Source organism: Siphateles boraxobius, unplaced genomic scaffold (assembly GCF_051911475.1).
Source record: "Siphateles boraxobius isolate OS27281-9 unplaced genomic scaffold, OSU_SipBor_1 1, whole genome shotgun sequence".
NCBI lineage: Eukaryota > Metazoa > Chordata > Actinopteri > Cypriniformes > Leuciscidae > Siphateles > Siphateles boraxobius.
In genome coordinates, this window is record NW_027508699.1 from 6,813,800 (window position 1) to 6,826,839 (window position 13,040).

A 13,040-nucleotide genomic window follows, 5' to 3' on the forward strand; every position below is an offset into this window, starting at 1 on the left:
GCTCGAAAGCTTGCCAGACCTCCCGCGCCTAGTTACGGTTGCTAAGACACGATTGGCCAGTGGCGGTTTTCGGGCGTGGCTTAGCGAAGGGTCAATTTTGGCTAATAATAATAACCATAATACATTGTTTTTGGTCTGAATTCATACAAAACGTATTATGCTTCTGCAGTAGCATGTCTGTTAGGAAGTTACTTTATACGATAGTTCTTTTTGAAACCCTACTTACTTGCAACCCTATTTTGCCAACCGGAAGAACTACATATTTAACGGGCTGTCTATCACGTTGCAATCTGTTGCAACAGGGAATTGTAGTTTTATTTTTGTAAATTGCTAAAAAATGTAAATCGATGTCTGGAGTATAAAACTAAGAGTGCACTCATGGGTATGGGCGTATGTGAAACACAAAGGTTTGGTCAGAATTTGAAATTAGAAATGATAACTAGGTGAGATTACATTTTTACCACTTTTGGTGATGCCCCCTATTGGTGATCGCACCAGCCGGTATCCCTTGTGATGGAAGAGTCCAAGAGCTTTATATAACAGTTGGTTTTATTATTTTAGCCCATTCAGTTGCTGAATTATAAGACTCACAACATGCATCAATATCAAAGTTCAGAGGTCAATATTTCAAAGCAGGAGCCAGGTACAGCCTTCAGGTTGCAAAGCTGTTACTCATCTGATCAAGACCTTTCCAGTGATGTGTTTGGTTTAATCATATGACAAAATTTAAATTTTCACTCTGCTCACTCAGCCCTAGTGTCATGCATGCATTTCAAAGAGACATGAAGTGGTCTAATGTATAAATGTTAATAAAAATGTATTTGTTGGTCACATTGGCCAAATTCATGAATTAAATGTTTATTTTGACTTATTTTAATCACATATATCACTATGGGCCTCTTGGAACATTTCTTTTATACAAACCTTAACCTAATAAAAAAGCTTTCGGAGTGATCTCAAAATAATGGTGTTCATTAATATGAATTAAAATACAGAGATGAGTTACATTAAAAAATAAAATCACAGTATCATTATAGATATTCAGTGTCCATCCTCCCATACCATACTTTTATAGGTCATAATTAAGTGTTTTTATGCTGTGGTCATATGGCTAAGTGGCTGTTTGGACAATCGTCATCTAATTTACCTTACATAAATATGTCATTATATTACATTTGCTAAATCTCCAAGAGCAATACAGCAATTAGATTTGAATTACTTTTGTGTTACTTTTTAAAACTCACACCACTGACCACCCTATACCACAAGCAGAGCAAGACACCAAATCATGAAGTCTGATTCAGGGTCAGTTTTACAAAAAAACATATTACTATAGTAGCTGTAATGTGATTGCTAAGAATAAATGTAATTCTGTACATTACCTTGTTAATGAAAGACATTTGCAGTAATCTATACACTGTTGGTAATAACAGTGCCATCTGAAGAGGACGAGGGATCCAGGGACAGCTCCATCCAGGACAAAGTAAAGTCACAAACTGTATGTCATAATGCCACAACACATACACTCACCTAAAGGATTAATAGGAACACCATACTAATACTGTGTTTGACCCCCTTTCGGTGCTGAAAGCATTCTTTAGAAATGTTGGCCCATATTGATAGGATAGCATCTTGCAGTTGATGGAGATTTGTGGGATGCACATCCAGGGCACGAAGCTCCCGTTCCACTACATCCCAAATATGCTCTATTGGGTTGAGATCTGGTGACTGTGGGGGCCATTTTAGACCACACTCCTAAATGCATTGAAGCAACTGCCATGTGATTGGTTGATTAGATAATTGCATTAATGAGAAATTGAACAGGTGTTCCTAATAATCCTTTAGGTGAGTGTATGTGCAATGCTTTATGAGGGCACTGACACACTTTTAAAACCATTTTATTGAACAAAACTTAACAATGTGACTGGTAGGCAACAGTTAACATTATTTTAAATTATGGTATGATTACACAACACATTATGTAATGTAGTTTTACATATATTTAAGACTAATGCAAAAATTGCAATATAGTCAATCTTTATGTAAAAAAGCTTTGTATAATGTTGTTAAACAGGTTGGCATTTAAAATCATGGTTCTGTGTGCAAAGGCATTTCCATTGTTTGATACAGAAGAAATGTGTAGGCAAAATATGTGATATTGATATGTTTCAATAGCGCAACACTGACAGGACATCATGTATTATTCATAGGAGAGGCAGTATGTTTTCTATATAGAGAAAGATTAAGGATCAAAAGCTACAAATGTTTTTTTATTTATGTTTTTTATAAAACTATTCTCTGAATAAATTCCCAGATACATTTTATGTTGTCTTGGATGCTCATAAAAAAAGTGCTCCAAAATGGCAATGAAAGGGTCCAGTCGCAAGAAGCGTTTATTTTCACAACAGTAAGAAGAAAGAAAGGCAAACTACACACACAAAAAAGTGCTCCACAACCTGACGTGAGCACTAACAAGTGTCCATATCCGCCACCCACTCCAATGGCCACTTCTTTCCACTGTAACACAAAAAGGAAATATGCAATTAGACGTTTTGGTTCTGCAGAGGAACTGTAGACACAAAGACACACATTAAGACTCCTGTAGCTGTTTTCCAATGGCTGTGTTTTAGTGGAGTTTTTTCATTACATCACAGTTGTCTAATGTTAGTCAACTACAATGCAAGGAAAGCCTTAATTGTTATTTTAAGTCAAGAAAATTCTATAATCTGTTATGTTTCTGACATGAATCACTGTTTGGTGTGCACAAGACTCCAAAGTGTTTTACATTTTTGGATGGGTTTACATTTATCTGAAAGTTAGGCCAACTGCTCAGTTTTTGCGACAATTCTATTTTAAAGCCTAAATTGATTTTGTCTTAGTAACTCAAAAATGAGGAATGTGAAGTCCACATTTTACTGTGGGACAATGTGACAAATGAAGATCTCAAGCTGACATTAAATATATTGATCCAGTTTTTAAGTAAGGCAGTAATGCTGTAACTGACAATTTCTGTATCTCTGTATTAAACTTTCGTTTACAAAGACGTTAAACTCACCGAGTGGTCTGGGGTGTTCAGTGATATGCTCACACAAAAATCGCTGCAGAAGATGCTTTCCAACAGATTTTATTGTAGTTTTTGTACCAAGTCAAGGCAATGGAGTCGGACAAAACTACGATTAAACCTGTTGGATTTGTAAACCAAAGTTTAATGCGTTTTACGAATGATTGTTCCAGTACACAGACAACCATTGTGGAGGGGTGAAACCGTTCGATTTCATCAGAAACGATCTTAAAACAGGGCAAGTGTAAACAAGTGCAAAATACCGAACTAACCCTTTAAATTGCATTAGCCTTAAGGCAAAAGGTCACGTCACCTTTGGTTCTCTCTTGAAGATACAAATATATAGACTTTTACATAATGCAGGCCGTGTAGTTTGGGCATAACATCTTTATCATTATTGGCTATAACTGTATTTTCGGTGTGCATTTAAAGTGTTAATGGCAAATAAGATTAAGGGAATAAAGAGAAAAAAACTAAATGAAGTGTCTTAGTAAGGTGTTGGGCCACCAAGAGCCACCATAACAACTTTTTGGACTGAAGCTGTTATAAACACCAAATAAATGCATATATTTTGGACCATTGGAGCTCACCAGATTTCAGAGACTTAGAGAAACTATGCCAAAGAGCATGAAACTCTTCTGGGGGCACGTAGTAGCCCAACACCTTATTAAGACACTTCGTGTGGGTTATAAAAATATATTTATGAACTATATAGACAAATCTTACCTTAATCTTACCTAACATATGTCAATAGTTTGTACATGTTAAAACTAATTGGCTATGTGTTACCCATGAGAAGTTGTACATACCAGAGTTTGTATGGCTCCCACTCCACTTGCTTCCATTTTTGACCCTAAAAATAGTGAGACTTTTTCAGTTTCAAATATTTGCTTTGTTTAGCAGTTATACTAATCACCAATACTTTTTTAAGACCATTACACCAATAAAGTAAAATTTTGTAACCTTTGTAGTGTTTTAATGGTATTTAACCTTTATGACTTTGTATTTGGCAACGCTCTTCACAGGGTAATAACCCTGGCTCCCTGTCACTGTATGTGGGCATTCTGAAAGGAAACAAATATTACATTCACAAAGCTTAACACTACTATAAACAAGCCATTATAGAATGATAAGTGGTTATTTAGCTAGAATGGGTTGTACTTAGTTACAGTTTTGATATTGTAGTTATTATGGTACAGAAGTTGTATTGAACACTGGTAATTTACTGTAAATGTAATCAACACAAACTTTAGGCTTGGGCAGTTGTAATAAATATATTGCCAAACAAAGACAAGTTAAATCCATGAATTCAAATGATAGCAAAGACTAACATGCTTTTGACTGTGAAAACCAAAACCAAATGCAAAAACATGTATGTTACTTTCTGACTATGCTATTATGTTGCCAAATAATTGCCAGAAGACTGTAGCAAGGTACTACAGCTCATACTAATCAATTTTGTGGCATTCAGTCCACACTCCTATACAGAAAGCTGGACAAGCAGTACATCAACATACCTTTCCTTTTTTTCGGCCGCACTGTAGCGGGAACAGGACAGCCTCCATCCACAACTTCCCCTGTTAAACAAGGTAATAACAACATATTTAAATGTTTATGTTGTGATTTCTGAGGATTTGTATCTAAGAAAGAGCTGTAGAATATGATGTGTAGGCCCAGGACATCTCTGCAGCGCCACAATATTTCATTTAAAATGGTATTTTAACACAAATTTTGCCTTTAACAAATATTGCACCTCCTGTGATTTGAAAATTGCAGTAGGTTCGTAGTGAAAATTGCATATAGCGGGTTCGATAAGATTTTGATTAGTTGTTCAGCCCTACTGTTAAATAAACAATTGAACATATTAATTTGGACATCGCCCAAACCTAATAGACCACAGCCACTTACAAATGCAAATACAGCCTTCATGAAGACTCACAACAATTAATATAAATCCCAATGTATGGATTACACACATTACATCAACAGACCTTTCCTTTTATTCGGCCGCACAATAGTTGGAGCAGGACAGCCTCCTTTCACAACTTCATCTGTTAAATATAGAGAAACATTTAAAATATGTAAAAAAAATATTTTAAAACATTTGCTAAATGTTGCATCCATGTCACCCACATGAGAAATACAATTAGGCACAGTTTATATTGAAGACTGGGCTTTATTTGTCAAAATGTTTTTCCAAGGTGAGACAGAGACCTTTAAAGAATGCTCTTTAGACACAGGCCAATTTCGAATAATACAACCAGGTGTCCTACACATTTCAAAATTGACGGATGCAACTCTCCACAAAATAAAAGGAATATTGCATACATTCTGCAACATTTTCATATGATATTGCACAACGTGATATTGCAATTACGATAGTGAGTCAATATATTGTGCACTACGAATGGGAAGACACCAAAACACCCAGAAACAATGTCCTAAATATGGGCAAACACAGGCATGATTAGTAATGACAACAGCAGCAGTTCATGGAATTTGATGAGAGGTTCTAATCCAATAATCATTTTAAAATATATATACGGTGGTGGCCAACATTATTAAAACGGTTAAATTTTTTGATGTTTTAAAAGAAGACTTCCTGTATCTCCAAGGCTTCATTTATTTGATCCAAAATACAGCAAAAACAGTAATATTGTGAAATATTTTTACAATTTAAAATATCTGTTTGCTATTTGGTTATATTTTAAAATGTAATTTATTTCAGCTATCTGTCACGGTTCATAAATCGGCTGTCTCATGCTGAAGTGTCTGCGTGAGTGTAATTGTGTGGGTGTGGTTACTCGTTGTGTCGATTAGTGTCACCAGCTGTCATCAATTCCAGTTCCTTTATATACCCAGCATTTTCTCTCTCTTGTTGTCAGATCGTTGTGGTTGTTCCTCGGTGTTGGTCCTGTTCTCGTGCCTCGTCTGTTGAGTTCTTCTTGTGGATTTTCGTCTGTTCCTCGTGTCTTCTGGATGTTCCACGTTTCCTGGGTTTCCTCGAGCACGTTCACCACAGCACCATTACCGGATCGCCATCTCGTCCCTGCTTCACCTACCACCTGAGTGTTTGTCCCGACCTGTGCCATTCATCTGACTTTTCTTCAATAAACTGGATTTTTACTTGCTACTTGCATCCTCCTGTTCTTTTCCCTAGCAGAACGATCTGACCAAAACCATGGATGCAGCAAGCACGTCCCAGCTCAACGATTTCATTTCTCACAGTATCTCACGTTTGGACCAGCAAGAAGAAAGCATCTCGGGCACAGGTCGTGCAGTGCAAGCACTCGTGAAGCAGGTGTCCGAGCTCACCCAACAGGTACAACTTCTACGGACTCCCACTGCGCCCCCACACCGCCCGTTCCCCCACCCCCGGCATCTGCAGCAACGGAGAGACCAGAGCCACGCCTACCTACACTGGAGGGATATTCTGGCGAACCGGAGTTTTGTAGAGCGTTCCTCACGAGATGTTCCATGCATTTTGCTCTACAGCCACACACTTTTCAGAGTGAACAGGCTAAAGTGGCATTTGTGTTAACCTTGCTGTCAGGAAGAGCAGCGCTTTGGGGAACGGCGGTGTGGGAGAACGGAGACAACTGCTGCACCTCGTTCCAGGCACTCTCCGATGAGATGAAGAGAGTATTCGATCGTGCAGTGGCGGGTAAGGAGGCGGCCAGATTACTCGCCGAACTGCGACAGGGAGAAGGCTCGGTGGCGGACTTTTCCATTCGGTTCCGCACCCTGGCCGCAGAGTGCCGTTGGAACGATGCGGTCAGCCCCGCATTCGACCACGAGCCCATGCAGGTGGGGAGAGCTCGGCTTTCCCGGGAGGAGAGGGAGAGGCGGAGATCCCAAGGACTCTGTCTATACTGTGGCCGGGCGGGCCACTTCATCCACGCCTGCCCGGTAAAAAAGCAAGCCCGGTAGTAAGTATGAGGCTACTATCGGGTGGGATCTCCGCCGAGAAGACCTCATCACCATCATCGACCCTCCTCCCGGTAAGACTGAGATGGCGACAGTCGACGCACTGCACCAACGCACTACTGGATTCGGGAGCGGAGGGTAATTTCATGGACTTTAAACTAGCACTCAAACTTCAGATCCCCGTCACTCCTCTCTCACACCAGATTACCGTCAACGCACTAAATGGTCAAGAACTTCCCCGGATTACACATGCTACTAGAGACATTACCCTCATCACTTCTGGCAATCACACTGAACTCATCTCATTTTTACTCATGGACTCACCACTTGCACCAGTGGTTTTGGGACATCCGTGGCTTTCCAGACACAACCCCCGTGTCGACTGGTGCACTAACACTGTTTCCACATGGAGTAACCACTGTCATGAGTCCTGTTTAGTGTCTGCCTGTCCCTCTGTGTCTGTTTCTGTGTTTCAGAGTGAGGCAGTGGATTTGTCTAACGTGCCCGCGGAGTACCTCGACCTGAAGGAGGTGTTCAGTAAGTCTCGTGCTGCTACTCTCCCTCCGCATCGTTCCTATGACTGTGCGATAGATCTACTGCCAGGTAAATCTCCGCCTAAGGGCAAACTTTACTCTCTTTCTGTTCCCGAGAGGGAGGCCATGGAGAAATATATTTCTGATTCTCTGGCCTCTGGGTTCATTCAGCCTTCCTCTTCTCCTGCGGGGGCGGGGTTCTTTTTCGTTGGGAAGAAGGATGGTTCTCTGCGACCTTGCATTGACTCCCGAGAACTGAACAACATCACGATAAAGAATTCCTATCCTTTGCCGTTGATGTCTTCAGCTTTCGAGAGGTTGCAGGGAGCTTCCATTTTCACGAAACTGGACTTACGTAATGCATATCATTTGGTTCGCATCAGGAAGGGGGATGAATGGAAAACCGCTTTTAACACCCCTAGGGGGCACTTTGAATACTTGGTTATGCCTTTCGGACTTTCCAACTCCCCAGCGGTTTTCCAGGCACTCGTTAATGACGTGTTGAGAGACATGGTAGATCAGTTCATATGTTTACCTGGATGACATATTGATTTTTTCTTCGTCTCTCCAGGAACACGTTCAACACGTCAGACGAGTGCTCCAGAGACTGTTAGAGAATGGGCTTTTTGTCAAGGCGGAGAAATGCCCGTTTCATGCACAGTCTGTTCCCTTTCTAGGTTACATCATCTCCTCTGAGGGAGTGCGCATGGACCCTGACAAGGTTAAGGCTGTGGTAGATTGGCCAAGTCCAGATTCCCGTAAGGCCCTACAGCGGTTTCTGGGGTTCGCCAATTTTTACCGGCGTTTCATTCGTAATTTCAGCCAACTAGTCGCACCTCTGACTGCCTTGACCTCCCCCCGAACGACGTTCAGGTGGTCAAACACTGCCGAGGCAGTGTTCACCAACCTCAAGAGTCGCTTCGTTTCGGCTCCCATTCTTGTCACCCCTGATCCCACACATCAGTTCGTGGTGGAGGTCGACGCGTCAGAGGTGGGAGTAGGAGCAGTGCTTTCACAACGCACTTCCTCAGACGACAAGATGCATCCCAGCACGTTTTTTTCTCATCGATTATCGTCTGCCGAACGTAACTATGACATTGGTAACAGAGAGTTGTTGGCGGTCAAGTTAGCGTTGGAGGAGTGGCGTCATTGGTTAGAGGGTTCAGGGGTACCCTTTATCGTTTGGACCGATCACAAGAACCTTGAATATATTAGATCTGCTAAAAGACTCAACTCCAGGCAGGCTCGGTGGGCACTTTTTTTCGGACGTTTTGATTTTGTTCTCTCGTACCGCCCGGGTTCTAAAAACATCAAACCCGACTCTTTATCTCGTATTTTTGATCCATCCGAACGCCCGGTGACTCCCGAGTGTATTTTACCTGAGAAAGTAGTTATCTCCACACTCGTATGGGAGGTCGAGTCGAGGGTCAAGACGGCCTTAGAAGGGGTAACGCCTCCGCCCGGTTGCCCACCGAATCGGTTGTTTGTTCCGGAGGGGTTACGGTCTGACGTTATTCGATGGGGTCATTGCTCCAACGTGGCTTGTCATCCAGGAGTGACTCGCACCAGTTATTTGGTTAAGCAACGATTCTGGTGGCCATTAATGGCTCGCGATATTCACGATTTTGTCTTGGCCTGCTCAGCCTGCGCCACCGGTAAGACATCTAACCGACCTCCGGATGGGTTACTTCGACCGCTGTCTGTCCCTTCGAGACCCTGGTCCCACATCGCGCTAGATTTTGTCACCGCCCTCCCGCCCTCCAAGGGCATGACGGTTGTTTTAACCGTAGTGGACCGGTTCTCGAAGGCGGCACATTTCATCCCCTTGCCCAAATTACCTTCAGCCAAGGAGACAGCGGTCACAGTCATAGATCACGTATTTCGGTTACATGGCCTCCCGACGGACGTGGTCTCTGACAGGGGTTCCCAATTTGTGTCCAAATTTTGGCAGGAGTTCTGTAAGTTATTGGGGGCCACGGTCAGTCTGTCTTCGGGTTATCATCCCCAGAGCAATGGTCAGTCTGAGCGGGCCAACCAAGATCTTGAGAGAATGTTGCGATGTTTGGTAGCCAAGAATCCTTCATCCTGGAGTCAACAACTTTCTATGGTGGAGTACGCCCATAACTCGTTACCAGTGTCATCTACGGGCCTCTCTCCGTTTAAGTGTAGTTTAGGTTACCAGCCACCAATTTTTCCGAGTCTGGAGTCCGAAGTCGCGGTCCCCTCCGCTCACGCTTTCGTCCAGAGGTGCCGCCACACTTGGACTAGAGCCCGTGAGACTCTACTCCAAGCGGGGGGGCGCATGAAGGCCAGGGCCGATCGCCACCGGTCAAGGCCTCCCGTATACGTCGTGGGTCAAAAGGTGTGGCTTTCTACCAGAAATATTCCGCTCCGTTCCGTTTCTAACAAGTTAGCTCCCAAATTTATCGGCCCGTTCCCTGTCACCAAGATTATTAGTCCGGTGACAGTCCGACTCAAACTCCCTCCAGCGTACAGGAGAATTCACCCCGCCTTTCACGTATCTAAGGTCAAGCCCGTGTTTTATTCGCCCATTAATCCGCCCGCCCCTGTTCCCCCCCCGCCGCGACTCGTAGATGGGGAACTTACTTATTCGATACATCGTGTTCTGGACTCGAGACGGAGGGGACGCGGATTTCAGTACTTGGTGGACTGGGAGGGTTACGGTCCGGAGGAGAGAAGTTGGGTGCCTGCTAGAGACATCCTGGATCACTCCCTTATCGATGATTTCAATCGACAGGTAAGGGAGTCTGAAAACGCCAGGAGGCGTTCTTAGGAGGAGGGGGTACTGTCACGGTTCATAAATCGGCTGTCTCATGCTGAAGTGTCTGCGTGAGTGTAATTGTGTGGGTGTGGTTACTTGTTGTGTCGATTAGTTTCACCAGCTGTCATCAATTCCAGTTCCTTTATATACCCAGCATTTTCTCTCTCTTGTTGTCAGATCGTTGTGGTTGTTCCTCGGTGTTGGTCCTGTTCTCGTGCCTCGTCTGTTGAGTTCTTCTTGTGGATTTTCGTCTGTTCCTCGTGTCTTCTGGATGTTCCACGTTTCCTGGGTTTCCTCGAGCACGTTCACCACAGCACCATCACCGGATCGCCATCTCGTCCCTGCTTCACCTACCACCTGAGTGTTTGTCCCGACCTGTGCCATTCATCTGACTTTTCTTCAATAAACTGGATTTTTACTTGCTACTTGCATCCTCCTGTTCTTTTCCCTAGGACTATCACAAAGCTGAATTTTCAGCATCATTACTCCAGTCTTCAGTTTCACATGATCCTTTAGAAATTCATTCTAATATGCTGATTTGATGCTCAAGAAACATTTATATATGTATTTGGCAGACGCTTTTATCCAAAGCGACTTACAGTGCACTTACAGGGACAATCCCCCCGGAGTAAAGTGTCTTGCTCACAGACACACTGTGTAATTTATTAATATTATTATCAATGTTGAAAACTGTTTTTTTTTTATAATAATAAAGGTTTCGGGACTCTGAATTCGTTTACAGTTTCACATTACACAAAGTAAGAGTACGGTTTTGTGGGGCTTATAACTTATTTTCAATACTCTTCATATACTGTAGCTCCTTTCATGCTTACCTTTTTCAAAAGAAACTGGGGAGGCTGCTGAAGGTCCTTCTGGGGAGTGGGGTCTTTTCCCCAGGTTCTGGGATTGCTTTACCGAGGGTACTAAAGAGGACACTGACTGTCCAATTGGGGACTTCGGTGGTCCAGTAAGGGCTGCTGGAGGTCCCGTTGAAGCTGTTGGGGGATTAAGCAGGGCCACTGCTTCCTGCTGATTTGATATGACCATTGGTGGTCCTGTTGGGGGTTCAACTGGGGCTGATGAACTTTCAATTACATGTGGGGTCCAGCCTACATTGTAGAAGTACATAATTATTTAGAAAAACATCGATCAACCTTTTTCACAATTTTGAGTCATTTTATAGAACAAACATCTAATCGATTAATCAAGAAAAAAAAACGACGGTAAAAATAATCGTTAGTTGCAGCCGTAGTAGCAAAAAGAGATGTGTATGGACCTAACAAGTGCTGTTCTACCAAACTACTTCTTCCTAAGCTGTATTGATTTAATAGGTGAATGTTCTCAAGACATGTGATGGATGTTTGAGATAGTCTGGTGGATGACCAATTGTGCCATTTTTTCTACTGGAATTTTATAATTAAAATTATAGCATGGCTAATTACATTGTCTTCCAATTCAATTCAATAGAATAGAATAGAATGACACATTTATTTAGAACTTTCATATGTACTACTGTAGACCCAAAGCGCTTTACAATTATATCAGGGGTTCTCCTCAACCACCACCAGTGTGCAGCATCCACTTTGGTGATGTGACGGAAGCCACCTTAAAACTGCGCCAGTGCGCTCATCACACCAGGTACTCTGCTAGGACTAGTGTTACCACCTAAAAAGTTTAGAGGCCTGATCTGCAACATATATAATGAGCATCGATCACTAAGTTTAGGGCCAGACACTGTTTTAGTGAAAAAAGGCAGCATATCTGCATGCGTTTATAAAAGAAATTTCATTTCTTTAATCCACCATCACAGTTCAAGCTTGGTTTAGTATAAAAGCCAAATATACTGGATCGCCTGGGGCCTCATGTATCAATATTGCGTACGCACAAAATCTTTGCTTACGCCAGCTTTCACGCTCACGGTCGGATGTACTAACAGTGAAATTAACGTGAGAATGTGCGTTCCTCCACGCCAATTTCATGTCTGGCGTACGTACATTTCTCATCGTTTTTGTCCGTTGGCGACTCTTACATGCAATGAAGTTAAGTTGCAAACATTACACAACGAATTGTTCTACATGTCTATCGCACTACCACCTGTGGGAAGCATTGCTATTAATTAGCAATTTATAAAATAATTTACATATACTGTCACACAAGCCTTATGGGAATATTCTATCAATTATGCAATTAAGTAAGAACATATAAAAGCATATGCAAATTGATACAACCCTTAGTCTATGGCAATGGCAGCTTTGGCCTTATTAGAGGACATTGCTATGGCAGAATCCGAAGAGAACGAGTTTTTAGGGACCACAATGATTTTCTGGCCCAGGATGATGACTGGCTTATCAGCCGTTTCAGATTTCCAAGGGCTATCCTCTTGGAGCTCTGTGCTGAGTTGGGTCCGAATCTAGAGAGAGAGACAGCGAGGAGCCACGCAATACCCGTTCCCTTGCAGGTGCTGACAACACTTGTTCCTGGCTACTGGTTCTTTCCAAAGGGAACTGGCAGACCGCTCAGGAATAAGCCAGTCGTCTTTGAGCCGCACAATGCCAGCGGTATGGGTCGGGATCATCCGCATGTCTACCAGGTATATAAGGTTCCCATATGATGCAGATGACCAGCCAAACATTAAAACGCATTTTTGCAGCGATAGCCGGTTTTCCTAATGTAATCGGAGCGATCGACTGTACACACAATGCTATAAAGGCGCCATCTGAAGAAGAATTTGCATATG

General features: G+C 42.6%; 1 long non-coding RNA gene across 1 annotated transcript; it reads right to left on the bottom strand.

Annotated features, from left to right (window-relative positions):
- Positions 1–2,370: 2,370 nt before the first annotated feature.
- On the bottom strand, positions 2,371–11,222 carry LOC143711831 (uncharacterized). The gene is made up of 5 exons (XR_013194981.1): positions 11,137–11,222; positions 5,053–5,112; positions 4,052–4,125; positions 3,871–3,914; positions 2,371–2,517 (listed from the first exon to the last, which is right to left on the bottom strand). It is a non-coding gene; the product is annotated as an uncharacterized LOC143711831 (long non-coding RNA).
- Positions 11,223–13,040: the final 1,818 nt, after the last annotated feature.